This window comes from Eptesicus fuscus, chromosome 8 (assembly GCF_027574615.1).
Source record: "Eptesicus fuscus isolate TK198812 chromosome 8, DD_ASM_mEF_20220401, whole genome shotgun sequence".
NCBI classification, from domain to species: Eukaryota; Metazoa; Chordata; class Mammalia; order Chiroptera; family Vespertilionidae; genus Eptesicus; species Eptesicus fuscus.
Window position 1 is genome coordinate 66797361 of NC_072480.1, and position 16468 is coordinate 66813828.

The following is a 16468-nucleotide window of genomic DNA, read 5'->3' on the forward strand; positions in this document are numbered from 1 at the left end:
GGTTTTCAAACTATCTTACAAACTAATAGAGGAAGACTTATGTTGTTGAGAATAAATTGAAAAAAACTGATTTTGAAGAAAATTAACGCCTCAGTTATCAAAAAAAGAAAATGTAACTTCAATAACTTCTTCACTGCTATAGTTTTCTAATATTCATGAGGCATTTTGAGATGCCAAAATGTGCACCCAATATCTGGAACCCTTTTGGGAAACATCAGTCAATTCTAGATAAGGTAGAAAGGGAATTTAAAACAAGTAAATTCTATTAAAGAAAAGGAACCAGAAAGTTAAATAGTGATGGCCTCAATGTGCCAAAAGAATCATGTCATAGTTTAAAAGAATTACTGTGATTAACTGGAGTCTAAATGAAGTTTAGGAAGTAAAGAAAGAGGAAATACTAAGAGTTTATGAATTTAATGACAAATGACTTAGAAGCAGGATGAAAAAAAATTGAAGAGTAGAATTCTTTTTTTTTTCTAAAGAGTAAAACTGGCATAGCATTGCCCAATAATTAGGATTATTTTTATATCAGTCAATCGGGGATAGATATCATATGCTGCTTCTATCACATTTTGATGTCCAGTTGGGGGGCGAGAGGTTCTGGAATATCCCAATCTATTACCACTGGATATATTCCAGAGAAACAATTGGATAAAAAAAATATATATTTTCCATCTAGGTCTTTTGAACTCTCACATCTCTAAAGTTTCTCTAAAAATTTGCTGAGTCCCCTGGGATATATCACAAGTAAAATAAAATCTGGGGAGGTGTCCTGTAACTATTGGATCTTTTTGTATGCTAAGTTTATGTAAAGAGAGTATTTCTCAAACCAGCTTTTCTTGCATTTTCAAATTGAACTCTCTTTTGTACATTGTAACAGTGAATTTGATTCCTTTTACAATAAAGAATGACTGCAGAAAGCTATGGGACATTTTACTATATATTGGTGGAAAGCTGATTACTTCTTTGTCCTAGTGACCAACATAAAAGGTAATTAACTGTGGCTACTACTTATTGAGATTCTATTATTCCAGGCTGTGCTAGTTGCTTCTCATCTTTTATGCTCTCTAAAGGAAGAAGAAATCTTTTATAATAATGTATGAAATTTCTATAATTCTTTTCTATACTTAGTTTACATAGGTTATTATTCACATTATTCAACAAACAAACAAATACCAAATATTTTTTGTCTAGAAAAAGATGACCTAATACTGATTCAGGTTACCATTGGTCCAAAGGATGAAGGGTGATCCAAGAGTCAACCCAGGTTTCTGGGGGCCTCTGGTTTAAAGATGATCCTAAGATATTTATACTGACCTGAGTTCAGACGATTATTTAAGTTGTGTGTGGTTTGTTTGTGTTTTTTGGGTGTTTTTTTTAAGATATCAAAATATTTATTTATCCTTTGCCACACTACATTCAAATCAATATTAGATGGCAAAAAAATGAAAACTCTCAGAACGGAAATGTAAGCATTAGAATGCATGTAAGTAAAGATAGAATAAGGAAAGCCTCGTGGTAACTGTAAAAATGAACAGTAAAATCTGTAGTATATGTAGGTAGAAAAATCTTAAAACTATTTTCATAAGGTTGAAACAAGATAAGCCTAGTACTCATAATCGAGTTCAGTTAAAATTGAAACTTACCTTCAGCTATATCATAGTAAAGAGACCTAAAAATAAATGTAGTGACCAGAATTTCAGGTCACAATAAAATATACATTTTAATTTAGGACATGTAAACTTCTATGAGATTATCAAAATCTTTGTGACTGTCATGCTTTTTCTAATTGTCCCCAATAGTTACTCTTCTATTTTATTCTTCCTTTTAATAATAAAACCCCAGTTTTAAAAGGGCACATGGGTACCCCATATAGAAAATATAATTCCCAGCCTCCATTGCAATTAAGTATGGTCATGTGACTATATTCTAACCAAAAAGATGAGCGCAAAAGTGACACATTGAACTGCCTGGTCACATTCTTCAAAGGAAGTCTCTCTCTCTCTCTCTCTCTCACTCTCTCTCTCTCTCTCTCTCTCATCAATAAATAAAAACAATTAATTTAAAAAATAAAAATAATTTTTAAAGTATGATCACTTTAGTACCATTTGTTTCCTCTCCCCTTGTTCCTACATTGACAATGGCATGGAAAACCTCTGCTCCTTTCTCTTTGAGGCAACAGTCTGGAAAGGTAACTCCAGTTCTTCTCTCTGCCCCCTCCCAGGTTCTCAATGAAGAAGGAATGACTTAAGTGGCCTAGCCCCTTCTTTTCTCTGTCTCTTTGGATCTGCCTACATGCAAAAAAAAATGTTTTCATAATCTTCTGCTTCAGTTCCCCTCTGCAAAAAGCATTGGGTGAGCCCTGGCAGGTGTGTCTCAGTTGGTTGGATCATCCTCCCGTACACGAAAAATTCGCAGGTTCGATTCCCGATCAGGGCATATACCTAGATTGCAGGTTTGGTCCCCAGTTGGGATGCAAATGAGAAGCAACCGATCGATGTGTCTCTCTTCCTTCCTCTCTCTAAAAGTCAACGAACATGTCCTCAGGTGAGGTTTGAAAAAAAGCATAGGGTCAGCCTTGAACCTATAGTCTACCTTCTAGAAACAGGTTTGGAGACCTATCTTTCTCTGAACTCATTATGTGGGTTTGTAACAGACATCATCAGTACCTCACATATATCCTTTTCATCCTGCCGTATCAGTGTGCTCTGGTTGGCTTCCAGCTTCCAGTATCTCCATCTCTGAACCTGAGGGATCTTTGTCCAAACCACGAAAGGCCCCTCTCTGTGCCCAGGCACTCACAGAGAAGCCTGGGAATGAACACGCCCTCAGAGAATGTTCCCATGACTAAACACCACAGCCCCCTTACCTTGTGGGAGGGATAATGATGAAGCAAGTGTTTTACTAGTATATCCTTTCCCAGATTTTCCTTGTGAAATATGATAGTCTCCCACCAGGATAGCTGGTTTATCAACACACTATTGGCCCTCTCCCCTTCGCTATATCCATTCCCCACTCATCTACTATATTCTCTCCCAGATGAACTACTTGTATTAGAACCTTTATCCTCCATGGAAACGCAAACCAAGACAGAGTTGAAGAGGGAAGACAGGAGCACTGGGTGAATGTGGGTACTCTCCAGATTCAAACTCTTCCTTCAGTGATTTTTGCAATTTCCAGCTGTGGGAGAAGTATTTTGGGAGACCAATTCTTTTTTTTTTTTTCTTCTTTTGCAATTTTTTTCTTTATTGATTAAGGTATTGCATATTTTTCCTTATTCCAACATTGCCCCCACCCCCCACACACACACACTCATGCCCTTATCCCCCTGGTGTCTGTGTCCATTGGTTAGGCTTATATGCATGCATACAAGTCCTTTGGTTGATCTCTCCCCCTTACCCCCACCCTCCCCTACCTTCCCTCTGAGATTTGACGGTCTGATCAATGCTTCTCTGTCTCTGGATCTGTTTTTGTTCATCAGTTTATGTTGTCCATTATATTCCACAAATGAGTGAGATCATGTGAATTTTATCTTTCTCTGACTGGCTTATTTCGCTTAGCATAATGTTCTCCAGTTCCATCCATGCTGCTGCAAATGGTAAGAATTCCTTCTTTTTTACCCCACGTTATTATTCCATTGTGTAGATGTACAGTTTTTTAATCCACTCATATGCTGATGGGCACTTAGGCTGTTTCCAAATATTAGCTATGGTAAATTGTGCTGCTATGAACATAGGGGCACATATATCCTTTCTGATTGGTGTTTCTAGTTTCTTGAGATATATTCCTAGAAGTGGGATCACTGGGTCAAATGGGAGTTCCATTTTTAGTTTTTTGAGAAACTCCATACTGTTTTCCACAGTGACTGCCCCAGTCTGCATTCCCACCAGCAGTGCATGAGGGTTCCTTTTTCTCCGCATCCTCACCAGCACTTGTCATTTGTTGATTTGTTAATGATAGCCATTCTGACAGGTGTGAGATGGTACCACATTGTTGTTTTGATTTGCATATCTCAGATGATTAGTGACTTTGAGCAGGTTTCATATGTCTCTTGGCCTTCTGTATGTCCTCTTTTGAAAAGTACCTATTTAGGTCCATTGCCCATTTTTCAATTGGGTTGTTTATCTTTCTTTTGTTAAGTTGTATGAGTTCCCTATAAATGTTGGAGATTAAACCCCTATCGTTGATAACATTGGCAAATATGTTCTCCCATGCAGTGGGCTTTCTTGTTGTTTTGTTGATGGTTTCTTTTGCTGTACAGAAGCTTTCTATTTTGATGTAGTCCCATTTGTTTATTTTCTCTTTAGTTTCCAGTGCCCTAGGAGCTGTATCGGTGAAGATATTCCTGCGGCATATATCTGAGATTTTGTTGCCTGTGGATTCCTCTAATATTTTTATGGTTTCCTGTCTTATGTTTAAGTCATTTATCCATTTTGAGGTTTTTTTTGTGTATGGTGTAAGTTGGTGGTCTGGTTTCATTTTTTTGCATGTATCTGTCCAATTTTCCCAACACCATTGATTGAAGAGACTGTCTTGACTCCATTGTATGTTCTTGCCTCCTTCATCAAATATTAATTGAGCATAGTGGTTTGTGTTGATTTCTGGGTTCTCTATTCTATTCCATTGGTCTATATGTCTGTTCTTATGCCAGTACCAGGCAGTTTTGAGAACAGTGGCTTTGTAATATAGCTTGATATCTGGTATTGAGATCCCTCCTACTTTGTTCTTCTTTCTCGGGATTGCTGCAGCTCTTCATGGTCTTTTTTTATTCCAGATGAATTTTTGGAGAGTTCTTTCTAGGTCTGTGAAATATGCCATTGGTATTTTAATGGGGAGTGCATTTAATCTATAGATTGCCTTGGATAGTATGGACATTTTGATGATGTTGATTCTACCAATCCATGAACACGGTATGTTCTTCCATCTGTTTATGTCTCTCTCTCTATCTCTTTTTTCAGTGTCCTGTAGTTTTCTGAGTACAGGTCTCTTACCTCCTTAGTTAAGTTTATTCCTAGGTATCTTAATTTTTTTGTGCGATGGTAAATGGGATTGTTTTTTTATTCTCTCTTTCTGTAAGTTCACTATTGGTGTATAAAAATGCCATAGATTTCTTGGCGTTAATTTTGTATCCTGCTACATTGCCGAATTCATTTATTAAGTCTAATAATTTTTTGATGGAGTCTTTAGGGTTTTCTATGTACAGTATCATGTCATCTGTGAATAATGACAGTTTTACATCTTCTTTTCCAATTTGGATATCTTTTATTTCTTCTTCTTATCTAATTGCTATGGCTAGCACTTCCAGTACTATATCGAACAGGAGTGGTGAAAGTGGGCATTCCTGTCTCGTTCCTATTCTTAAGTGAAATAGTTTTAGTTTTTGTCCATTGAGTATGATGTTGGCTGTGGGTTTATCATATATGGCTTTTATTACGTTCAGGTATGATCCCTCTATTCCCATTTTGCTGAGGGTTTTTATCAAGAAAGGGTGTTGGATTTTGTCAAATGTTTTTTCTGCATCAATTGATATGACTATGTTATTTTTATCTCTCAATTTGTTTATATGATGTATCACATTTATTGATTTGTGGATATTGTACCATCTTTGCATCCCTGGGATAAATCCTACTTGGTCATGTTGTATGATCTTTCTGATGTAATGCTGGATCTGATTTGCTAGAATTTTGTTGAGGATTTTGACATCTGTATGTTCATGAGGGATATTGGCCTGTAATTCTCTTTCATTGTGTTGTCTTTATCTGGTTTTTGGTATTAGGGTGATGCTGGCTTCATAGAATGAGCTTGGAAGTGTTGCTTCCTCTTGAATTTTTTGGAATAGTCTGAGGAGGATAGGTTTTAGTTCTTCTTTGAATGTTTGGTAAAACTAGGGGAAACCAATTCTTGTGCACATGTCAAATTTCATTCCCTAAAACAACCTTATCAGTAATGAAACTAATATTTTTATTTTTTCCTTTTTTTACTCATGTAGTCCTATTTCTTAATTGAATCTGAACTCAGAAGTAGTGAGGGGAGAAGAGGCAGAATTATCATGTCTTAAGGCCCCAAATACTACAAAATAATAGAAGACAAAAACTCTTTGTTCCTATTATGTCCAGTGAGTATAGTAATAAAACAGTGAGGAATCTGCCAAGAGATACAGGCAAAAATAGGTGAATTCCCCTGAGACCTCAGAAATATGAGCTTCTCTTGACAAAATGCCACAAGGCTTCCTTTCACACCTAAAGGAAATTTATCTCAGCCTATATAAATATGTCTGACAATAGAACCCCAACTCCCTGTACAGCTCCAATAAGAGTCCAGAGGACATTTATTTGCATCCTCTGAGGCAGGCGTGAGTTCATCATAAACAAGTAGGATTGGCTCTAAACAATTTGAGGACTTAATGCAGTGTAACCTATTTTATCAATGTCTCTAGGCCTTTTGCCATGCATGCCTCCTATTAATAAACATATTAAACCTTCTTTAATGTGATTTTAATATGAATTAAATATATTGGCTACAACCAAATGAAAGTAATGGTATCTTTTTATGGACTACTTCAAACTACACTCTACTTCAGTGGTTCTCAACCTTTCTAATGCCGCGACCCTTTAATACAGTTCCTCATGTTGTGGTGACCCCCAACCATAAAATTATTTTCATTGCTACTTCATAACTGTAATTTTGCTACTGTTATGAATCGTAATGTAAATATCTGTGTTTTCTGATGGTCTTAGGCGACCCACAGGTTGAGAACCGCTGCTGTAGAGCCTAAGACCATCGGAAAACACAGATATTTACATTACAATCCATAACAGTAGCAAAATTACAGTTATGAAGTAGCACCGAAAATAATTTTATGGTTGGGGGTCACCACAACATGAGGAACTGTATTAAAGGGTCCAGCATTAGAAAGGTTGCTCTACTTTCTTCCCTATTTATGCAAGATTTATTATGCCTAATCCTAGGTAAGTATGCCCCCAGTGAAAAACATTGTTGTCCATGGTTTGAAGTGTTCTAAAGGGAAACTACATTTCCTGTAAATAGAATTCTGTTCCTTAATCTCTATAACTATTGAGTAGGACAGCTTTGGATATATCATTTTAAATTCATCATTTTAATTTACAGTGGAGAAATTTGTTCACTTAACCTTTTCAATATGGGGAGAGGTTTATATATTCAAAATTTTAGAATAGTATTTATCCTGAACAATAGTTTATTTTCTAAAACTTGGATAACTGAGGAATAAGAATAACATTATTGAATATGTACCTAAATATAAGAGGTGCGTCCTTCTGTATAATTAATTAACTGCCTGTGGTCAAATCAGCACCACCAATGCCTCATTCCAAGCTGCCTGAAGAAGCCAGGAATACATGTCTCAAGGAACCCTTTCTATGTGATTCCAAATTAGCACTCTCCAATGAGAGGCTCTCAGATAGATTTGGAAGAAGATATGGAAAGGTCCATTCTCTGAAGGCAACTACCGGTCAATGTGAGATTCACAGTGGATTCCTAGTACATTTTTGAGAACCATAGCTCTCCTAAGACTCATAGCAGCCAATCAACCTGACTTTCATTCCCAGCTTTTTGAGTAGTTCTAAGTCCCAATTCCCATATTAAAACAATTTGGAACCAGAATACATCAAATGGCTTCAGTTTTCCTGATTTTTCCCTGATAAATACACTGTATTTTCTCTGACTAGGTTCCAAATCATTACAAGTTACCAGGTACATCACTGATAATTCTCTTTGAGTTTGTGATGGTTGACTTGATACCTAACTATCTAGTATGACGATTAGACTTTCAATCCAGTATGCACAGGTTTTATCATATACTATTAGGTGTATAAACAGAGAGTATTTCCTCCTTATAAGTATTTGCTGATTATTCCACCCAACACAGAATTCTAACAGGCCACTTTAAAAATTTATCTTTATTGTTGGAAATATTACAGACGTCCTCTTTTTTCCCCATTGACTCCCTCTACCCAACTCCCACCCTCCCCCAGGCCTTCACCTCATTATTGTCTGTCCATGGGTTATGCATATGTGCATATAAGTTCTTTGGTTAATCTCTTCCCACCCACCCAACCCCCATTCCCTCTGAGATTTTTCAGTCTGTTCCATGCTTCCATGTCTCTGGATCTATTTTGTTCATTAGTTTCCACCTGTAAGTTAGATCATGTGATATTTGTCTTTCTCTGTCTGGCTTATTTCACTCAGTATAATATTCTCCAGGTCCTTTCATGCTGTCTCAAAGGGTAAGAGATCCTCCTTTTTTTTTTTTTTTTACAGCCGCGGTGTATTCCGTTGTGTAAATGTACCACAGCTGTTTTATGAGCATTTGAACTATTTCCAGATCTTAGCTATTGTAAATAACGCTGCTATGAACATAGAGATGCATATATTCTTTCTGATTGGTGTTTCACGTTTCTTAGGATATATTCTTATAAGTGAGATTACTGGGTCAAATGGCAGTTCCATTTTTAATTTTTTGAGGAAATGCCATACTGTTTTCCATAGCAGCTACACCAGTGGGCATTCCCACCAGCAGTGCACGAGGGTTCCCTTTCCTCCACATCCTCACCAGCTTACTTGTCATTTGTTGACTTGTTGATGGTGGCCATTCTGGCTGGTGTGAGGTGATACCTCATTGTTCTTTTAATTTGCATCTTTCTGATGATTAGTGACTTTGAACATTTTTTTCGTATATCTCTTAGCCATCTGTATGCCCTCCTTGGAGAATTGTCTATTTAGGTCCTTTGCCCATTTTTTAATTGGATTATTTGTCTTCCTTTTGTTAAGTTGTATGAGTTCTTTATATATTTTGGAAATTAATCCCTTATTAGATGTATCACTGGCAAATATGTTCTCCCACACAGTGGGATAAGTTGAATCTGCAGCACTTTCCACTTTGAATTGAATGAAAATTACTTGGTTGGACTATTTCTTATACTTCCTCAAAAAATAAATTTATAAAATCAAATTCAATTCTCACATAAGAAAATGCATGGAATTATTTTACTTGTAAACCAAAATTCCTGCATTAAGATAAAATTGTCACTCATAAAGCAATTTATTAAAATTAATGTAAAAATTACAATAAAAATGCATCTTATTTCTAACATTTAGGTTACAAAGTAAATAAAGAAAAATGCCAATTCAGAGAGAATTTACATTCCAAAAACTAAATGGCACAAGTCTTTTAGACAATAAATTTCTAGAGGTCAAAAATTAAAGCTATTCACTTGCTTAATACATCACCCTAGTAATCTTAGATGTACATATGTTTAATTATTCATATCTTAAAATGTAATTTCCACATAAATTTAGATTTTGAAGATTACTAAAAAATGTGAGGGGGAAAATCCCATTTATCAGCTCACATAAACAAACATCCTCATGAGCATTTACAATATTGTAGATTTAAGTGCACATAATTGAATTGCTGTCCAGGCAGGTGTAAAAAATGTCTAAAATGTTGCTTTTGAACATTGATTTGGTGTAATATAATATTGGCATCTGGACAATAATGCACTTTCACTGTATTACTTGTCTTAATGAGGTAAACAATACAATATATACCCATATGTATAATGGCTCAAGATAATTATTACTTAGGATTAACTGTTTTGTTTTTTAAAGTAAACATGCCAATAAAGAATACATAATTAATTGAGCATATCCAGGCTAATATTTTGGGTTATGTTTAAAATAAAAATATACAAAAAATACTTTAACTTCAAGATCAACCACTTTCCTTTCATTAAAAGCCATTACTCAGGCTCTCATATACATTAGGATATATTTTTTGTTTATATTTATTTTAATTTTCTGTTGGTGTTCCCAAGTTTTGGAAGTGTTCATTTTAAAGCTCCATTAGTAAGTTGAGTTTGATGTTATTCACTAAAGAATATTTTAATGCCAGGTTTTCAGCCCTAGCTAGGATCAGTGGATAGAGTGTTGGCCTGTGGACTGAAAGGTCCTGGGTTCAGTTCTGGTCAAGAGCACATACCCAGGTTGCGGGCTCGATCCTCAGGTGTGGGGTGTGCAGGAGGCAGCGGATCAATGATTCTCTCTCATCATTGATGTTTCTATCTCTCCTCTCTCTTCCTCTCTGAAATCAATAAAAATGTATTTTAAAAAACGATTTTTAAATATCAGGTGGTGGAAGGCAGGAAGTCATGGTGTTCTTGGTGCACAGCTGTATGAAGTATTTTTATAGTAAACAAAGTTACTAAACATACTTTTCTGATAATATTTCTACCACCTTTATTAGATTAGAATATGAACATTAGCAGCAGGCACCAAAATCTCAAGTCAGTTTTGGGAGAAAAATTAAAATTGAAAAAAAAATCAATAATGTTTCAGTTTTATTTCCTAAATATGCTGGGGAAACAAGCCACTACTTTGCACCAAAACATGATCATTTAATTCTTGAACACTGAAACTTCAAAGGCAGCTAACCAAGGGGGTGGGAGTTGGGACTAAAATGCAAGCTATGCTCCACTGAACCAGTGGACTAGGCATTAGTCTAGACTTGGAAGGGCATCTTCTTCTAATTGGTTCACCCTGGAACTTCCTTTTCCTCACTGGTTCTCCAGAGGTCCTGCCTTTTTCTAATTGGTCAGTCCAGAGGGCATGTTTTTTCTGATTTGCATACAGCACTGGATGAATGTCCTTCCTGCCTATGTACTGTAGACCAATGAGAAGTACCTGTGAGACCAAGGAGAACCATCTGGAGAAAAGAAAGTGTTCAGACACATAAGATTGATCAAAGAACATAGACTCAGGTTAGAAGGAACAGTAAATTTTGAATACAACATAGGGTTTGAAATTTAAATTGTTGCACATTTTCCATTTTTTCTAACTGGTCAGCCCAGAGAATAATGTGCCTGATGATATCCTGAAAAAATTACTTGTCATTCCTTAAAACCTGAGTGCTAATCACTGGACAAATTAAAATTCTTTGTACCATAGTCTATTCTCAAGCACCACATCTCTCCAACCTATTATATGTCAATTACTGAGCATGAAGAATATTTATCTCAACCATACAAAAGTCAGCATTGAATGGCATTCAACCAAAAGCAAAGTGGACTGGTGGTCTGTATCTAATGTATTTGAGGATTAATAGTTCTATTCATTTAATAAATATTTGTAAATCTGTATCATGTATACTTGCCGGTTTTATCTCCATCATTTAGCCAGCCAATTCATTAGAAATTTGGCCAGCTTCTTGATTATTAGAATAGCTGTGCTTGAGACTAGCAGATTTCAGCTCTTTCTACGTTAAACCAACCAATGAAAGTTTAAAAATCGGGGCCATCTTTGTTAATTCTCCCCACCTCCTCTAACCTCTCAAATTCCTCTCTTATCCTCTCTCTCTCTCTCTCTCTCTCTCTCTCTCTCTCTCTCCCCCCCCCCTCTATCCTCTTCCTCTCTCTCTAATATGTCACTTGCATGGCACACACATAAACACAGCTATTTGAACTTAATTTTGCCTAAATTGACCACTGATTTTTGCCATGTTTAAAAATAACTAAGAGCATGGTGCTGCCTGAAGAAAGGGCTTTTGTGGGTGTTTCTTTTAAAACACTGGATTTAGGGACATACAGATATGGTATTGGTTTGAGCCATTTCCATGAAACAGAGCTGAGTATAATCATATGATTTTACTTGCAAAAAGTTTCTCCAAGGCCCACACATCTTTACCTCCTCTCTACCTCCATCCACGTTGGAATTACTGAAAATGAGCAAGTTAGCCAACAAGTGATGAGCAAAATGCCTCATTAATCATTCTCCAGTGTTATATTTGTACTAGAAGCCCGGTGCATGAAATTCGTGCACGGAGGGGGGTTGTCCCTCAGCCCAGCCTGTACCCTCTCCAATCTGGGACCCCTGGAGGGATGTCCGACTGCCCTCTCACAATCCAGGACTGCTGGCTCCAAACTGCTTGCCTGCCTGCCTTCCTGATTGCCCCTAACTGCTTCTGCCTGCCAGCCTGATCACCCCCTAACCACTCCCCTGCCAGCCTGTTTGCCTCCAACTTCCCTCCTCTGCCGGCCTGGTCACCCCCTAACTGCCCTCTCCTGCAGGGTTGATCACCTCAAACTGCCCTCCCTTGCAAGCCTGGTCCCTCTCAACTGCCCTCCCTTACAGGCCAGGTGCCTCCCAACTGCCCTCTCCTGCTGGCCACCTTGTAGTGGCCATCTTGTGTCCACATGGGGGCAGGATCTTTGACCACATGGGGGCAGACATATTGTGTGTTGGAGTGATGGTCAATCTGCATATTACTCTTTTATTAGATAGGATAGAGGCCTGGTGCAGGAGTGGGGTCCAGCTGGTTTGCCCTGAAGGGTGTCCCAGATCAGGGTGGGGGTTCCCTTGGGGCATGGGGCGGCCTGAGCGAGTGGCCTGTGGTGGTTTGCATGCCAGCCACGCCCCCTGGCAACCCAAGTGGAGGCCCTGGTATCTGGAATTTATTTTCCTTCTACAATTGAAACTTTGTAGCCTGGAGCAGAGCCAAGCCTGCTGCTCCCTCCACGGCCGGCAGCCATTTCTGTTGGGGTTAATTCACCTTCTATAATTGAAACTTTGTAGCCTTAAGCAGAGGCTGGGCCCGGACAGTGTGTGCCGAAACTTTGCTTCCCCTGTTGCCGCCGGCAACCCTGGCTTGCTCTCTCATGCTCCGTTCTGCCGCCATTTCTGTTTGAATTTGTTTACCTTCTATAATTGAAACTATGTAGCTTGAGTGGAGGTTTAGGCCTGCAACAGCTCTCAGAAAGCTTGGCTTGCTCTGTTACCTGGGAAACCTTGCTCTCTGTGGCTGTAGCCATCTTGGTTGGGTTAATTTGCATACTTGCTCTGATTGGCTTGTGAGCGTGGCTTGTGGGCGTGGCTTGTGGTGTGTCGATGGTACAGTCAATTTGCATATTACCTTTTTATTAGGTAGGATATCTAAAATTAGATTAATTTGTAGAAAAACATCATAAAGTGTATTTTCCTTTTAAACTACTCTTCACAATAAATTATAAGCTCGTTCTTTTAATTATCCATCTATTATCTTTCTGTCTTTGATTCCTATATTATTTTTGTTATTGTTATTTTCATTTAAAGGTGCTCTGAGAATATGGTGTGTTGAAACTTCCATAGAGCCTGGTACATGGTTAATTTTTACTCTCTGGGAACTCAAGATTTTTCTCTTTCTCTCTGATGATCTATAATTTTTTGATGGTGTGCTTACTGGTGTATCTATCTTTATTGAGCCTACATTCCAAACAGTGTATTCTCTCCTTCAATTCCAGAATTTTCAGTTATTATCTTTTGAGATGTTCATTCTTTGCCATTCTCTCTATTATCTTTCCCTGGAAATTCTAATACAGAAATATTGATTCCTTCTTACTTTATGTCTTCGGTTCATGATTTCTTGATCAAAGTAAGTTGTGTTTTTATTTCTCTATTGAAGCATCTTAAACATACATTAAACTCTCTGTCACATTGTTCTTTGATGCAAATGTAACATGGATAGAATTCACATTCTGATTATTGATTCTGTTGGTGGTCTGTCTTAGCATGCAATTCAAAAGCATGTTAGAAATTTGGCTTTTCAGAAGGTGGGCAGGAAGATTTTTGTTTAGATATTTGTTTTTCTCTCCTCCCTGCTCTCTCTCACTCTGCCTAATGATTGCCCCCATCCAACACTTCCCAGCCCACAGCCAGTCCAGAACTGATGGCATTGCTGGTACCAGCAAGGTTAAGCAATACTCAGGATACTATATATTAAATCCCCAAGACAGTACTTGACCATGAAGACTTGTCTTTATCCTGAGCTCATAACTACACAAATCTCAGGTGGTGGCAAGAACACTTTTTTCAGAGCCCATTGAAAAGGTAGGGAGTACCATCCCAGTCCCTGGCCTCTAGATCCCGTTAATCGTCAATAACCAAACTCCCAGCTACTTCTGCTCCATCTGGGGCTCACTGTGGCTTCAGCCTCCACCTCTGCTGGGAGTTTCTGTTCGAGTTCTGGTCCATGGAAATACCTGTCTTGCCCTGGCCAATGTGACTCACATGGTTGGGCCACGTCCTATGCACCAAGAGGTTGCTGGTTCCTTCTGCAGATTTGATCCCAGGTAGGGATACTATGCAGGAGGCAATGGATTGATGTCTCGCTTGCACATCAATGTTTCTCTCTCTCTTTCTCCCTCTCCTTTCCTCTCTCTAAAAAAAATCAATTAAAAAATCTCTTTTTAAAATGTCAAACTTGATTTTTTAAAATATATTTTTATTAATTTCAGGGAGGAAGGAAGAGGCAAACAGAGACAGAAACATCAATGATGAAAGAGAACCATTGATCGGCTGCCTCCACACGCTCCCCACTAGGGACTGAGCCTGCAACCTGGGCATGTGCCCTTAACCGGAATCGAACCTGGGACCCTTGAGTCTGCAGGTCGACACTCTATCCACTGAGCCAAACCGGCTAGGCTCAAACTTGATTTTTGATCTTAGCTATGTAATTTAGTTTCTGGTTTTTATATTATATTCATTGTTGCCATGTGATTGGAGTAGAACAGGCAACTTAAGATGTGAATTTAATATGCCATACAGATTATCTGTCTAAATACCACCAACTTTAATCATGTTTTTTATTAACAAAGATTAAATGGAAGGAGCAGCAAGGGATGTGCATCTACTTTTTTCTGATTAATATGTGAGATATCAGCCCTTACTTCTCTACTGCCCACTTCTAGTAATCTCTCTGACTTTATAAATTTATTTTTCTAAGTCTCTAACATCTATATGGCTTACTGCAGACTAGCCATTGCCACTAAGTAGTTATGCTTGGTCTGAAATATTTTTTAGTATTTAAGATGTCTTTGGTTGTAAGTGACAGAAACACAACTCTAACTATTGACTCCATTAAGTATGAGAAGAGCAAAAAATATACTGATTTTCAAGGCTGAAAGGAAAACAGGTTTTCTGTTCTATTGTCTCTATTTCCCTCAGTGTGTCAGCTTTATTCTATCAGAACAGCTTGTTCCTAAAGTTTGGGAAGAATTACTCTTGGAAGCACCTTGGTCTTACATCTCTCAGCCTCAGCACCAGATGTTTGAGACTTGTTCTTCAGACCCAAGTTTAGAAATTCCAGGGAAATGTTCTGATTGATTCAGCTTAGGTCAGTTTACTACCTCTGCATCAGTAAAAGTGGTCATGAGTATCCTATATAATAAAGAGGTAATATGCAAATTGACCCTCACAAGATGGCTGCCTATGACCAGGCTGGCAGGGGGGGTTAGTGAGGGACGACCGAACGACTGGACAGCAGGCTGTGTGGGGCGGCCAGATTGGCAGGGAGGGGGCAGTTGGGGGTGACCAGGCCAGCAGGGGGGACAGTAAGAGGTAACCAGGCCAGTGGGCGGAAGGGGGGGGGCAGGGGCGACCAGGCCGGCGGGGGGCATGCAGTTGGGAGTGACCAGGCCGGCAGAGGGGGCACATGGGGGTGATTAGGCTGGCAGTGGGGGGCAGTTAGGGGCGACTAGGCCAGTGGTGGGGGGGGCAGTTAAGGGCGACCAGGACAGCACGCAGAGGCAGTGAGGGGTGATCAAGCCAGCAGGGGGGGCAGTTAGGGGTGACCAGGCAGGCAGGCAGGTGACCGATTAGGAGCCAGCAGTCAGGATTGTGAGAGGGATGTCCTGGATTGAAGAGGGTGCAGGCTGGGCTGAGGGGACCCCGCCCCTTCCCACCCACCTCCGGGCACAAATTTTGTGCACTGGGCCTCTAGTAGAGTATATAACATGGCAGCACTCTTTCAAACCACATGGATAAAATGGGAAAGTATTGATCTTGTCAGGCAAGAGAAAAGATTTCCATCGTGGCTTTTATTTATTTTTGAAATTAATCTTATATTATATTTATTGGGATAAATAAATTTAATTTTAAAATGGCTAATAAGATTATATAAGTAAAAGAGACCAAATATACCATGACAGAAGATAATTTGACTTTGGATAGTGGGCATATAATGCAATATACTGATCATGTATCATAGCAATGTACACTTGAAACCATCATGACTTTTAAATAGGCATATAAGTATAGATTATATTTGAACTCGCAGGAAACAAAGATTATATCAGTCAGAGTTTGATTCAGGAAAGAAATATCACTTCTTTCAATCACTCAAATCAACCAAGGCTCAATCAGAACAATGTGCTTAAGCTTCAAATTTGAATTACATTAAGAATGTAATATAGGCAATTAACTTCTTAAAAAGTCATTGGAACCAATGGAGGAACTGACATCAGCAGGGCTGGTACTGAATTATAGACTCAGGGACAAAGTAGGACGATGAATTATAGAAGTGTCAAGTTATCTAGACTAAAATGTCGGCAATAATTATATAGCTAGTGAGTCATTTCTTTAGGTTATGGGAAGATTAATAAAGTATTATCAGAAACTCCCT